A 2,500-nucleotide genomic window follows, 5' to 3' on the forward strand; every position below is an offset into this window, starting at 1 on the left:
TCAGAGTGCCACCTTTTCGAAATTTCTTCTAAGTGCTCTCAAAAGCTGGGTTTCTATATATGTGCCGGGAGTGTCGCACAAAACCCACAAACTCGACCAAACATGCTCTCTGGCCTATGTTGCGCAGCATCCCGGTAAACCTCTAACTCGCCCAATTGTCAATGTTTCGCCACAAAAACAACTTTATTCTACTCGCCTGGTCCCTGCCAAGGGCCCTGCGTTGTTTGATTTTGATTAAATTGCTTTTTTACACATTTTCCCCGTGCCCCTGGTAGCCAAGGGCACTTAGAAGAAATTTCAGATTCTCGCCTCGTGCCCCTGGTAGCCAAGGGCACTTAGAGTAAATTTTGAAAAAGTTGGCACTTAGAAGAAATTTCAGATTCGTGCCCCTGGTAGCCAAGGGCACTTAGAGTAAATTTTGAAAAGTTGGCACTTAGAAGAAATTTCGAAAAGTCGGCACTTAGAAGAATTTCCGAGTCGCCCCGGTTCTCGGGGACCGGGCCGAGCGCCGACCTCTGTCCGAGCGCGAGCGCCTATTTTCGGATAAGTTGGGACGACTTCCACGGTCCGTATCTCGGTCATTTCTCCACCTTTTCGGATGGAACCAACGGTGTCGCGTTGCCCCGGTCCCCGCCGAGGGCCCTGGGGCGTGGGATCCTGAGTTTTCCCCGTGCTTCCTGTGGTTTTCGGCCGTGGAAAAACCCTAGGCGCGCCGGTTCTCGGGACCGGGCCGAGCGCCGACCTCTGTCCGAGCGCGAGCGCCTATTTTCGGATACGCCGAGTCGATTTCAACGGTCCGTATCTCGGTCATTTATCCACCTTTTCGGGTGGAACCGACGGTGTCGCGTTGCCCCGGTCCCCGCCGAGGGCCGTGGGGCGTGGGATCCTGAGATTTCCCCGTGCTTCCTGTGGTTTTCGGCCGTGGAAAAACCCTAGGCGCGCCGGTTCTCGGGACCGGGCCGAGCGCCGACCTCTGTCCGAGCGCGAGCGCCTATTTTCGGATACGCCGAGTCGATTTCAACGGTCCGTATCTCGGTCATTTATCCACCTTTTCGGGTGGAACCGACGGTGTCGCGTTGCCCCGGTCCCCGCCGAGGGCCGTGGGGCGTCGGGTCCTGAGTTTTCCCCGTGCTTCCTATGGTTTTCGGCCCTCGAAAAACCCAATTCGCCCCGGTTCGAAAAAGCGGCACTTAGAAGAAATTTCGAAAAAGTGCGCTCACTTGGAAGCCGTGTTCCTATGTATGTGCCGGGAGTGTCGCACACAACCCACACAAACTCGACCAAACATGCTCTCTGGCCCATGTTGCGCAGCATCCCGGTAAACTCGGCCAAACATGCTCTCTGGCCCATGTTGCGCAGCATCCCGGTAAACTCGAACCAAACATGCTCTCTGGCCCATGTTGCGCAGCATCCCGGTAAACCTCCGCCGCGGTTCTCGGGACCGGGGCCGAGCGCGAGCGCCTATTTTCGGGTAAATTGTGACGACTTTTGACGGGCCGTATCTCGGTCATTTCTCCACCTTTTCGGGTGGAACCAACGGTGTCGCGTTGCCCCGGTCCCCGCCGAGGGCCCTGGGACGTCGGGTCCCGAATTTTCCCCGTGCTTCCTATGGTTTTCGGCCGTGGGAAAACCCTATTCGCCCCGGTTCTCGGGACCCCGGCCGAGCGCCGACCTCTGCCCGAGCGCGAGCGCCTATTTTCGGGGTAAATTGTGACGACTTCCACGGGTCATATCTCGGTCATTTCTCCACCTTTTCGCATGGAACCAGCGGCGTTCCACTCCTCTGGCCCCTGCGCAGAGCCCTGCGTTGTGACATTTTGATAAAAGCATCACCCTGGGTGGCCCTGGGAGGCGTACCTATTTTTTTGGCATAAAGAGGGGCGATTTAAAACGGGCCGTATCTCCGTCACTCCTGCACCTTTTCGCATGGGATGAACGGCGTTCCACTCCTCTGGACCCTGTGCAGAGCCCTGCCTTGTAACATTTTGATAAAATCACGTTTTTAGCCATTCTCCCGTCGGTGGCCCTGGGAGGCGTACCTATTTTTTTGGCTTAAAGAGGGGCGATTTACAACGGGCCGTATTTCGGTCACTCCTGCACCTTTTCGCATGGGATGAACGGCGTTCCACTCCTCTGGACCCTGTGCAGAGCCCTGCCTTGTAACATTTTGATAAAATCACGTTTTTAGCCATTCTCCCGTCGGTGGCCCTGGGAGGCGTACCTATTTTTTTGGCTTAAAGAGGGGCGATTTACAACGGGCCGTATTTCGGTCACTCCTGCACCTTTTCGCATGGGATGAACGGCGTTCCACTCCTCTGGACCCTGTGCAGAGCCCTGCCTTGTAACATTTTGATAAAATCACGTTTTTAGCCATTCTCCCGTCGGTGGCTCCTCTGGCTCTCTGCTCCCCCAGCCTGGGCTCCTCACCTTGGGCCACAGCCCCCTGCTCACAGAGCCCCCTGCTCCTCTGGCTCTCTGCTCCCCCAGCCTGGGCTCCTCA

Source organism: Solea solea, unplaced genomic scaffold (assembly GCF_958295425.1).
Source record: "Solea solea unplaced genomic scaffold, fSolSol10.1 scaffold_135, whole genome shotgun sequence".
Classification (NCBI taxonomy): domain Eukaryota; kingdom Metazoa; phylum Chordata; class Actinopteri; order Pleuronectiformes; family Soleidae; genus Solea; species Solea solea.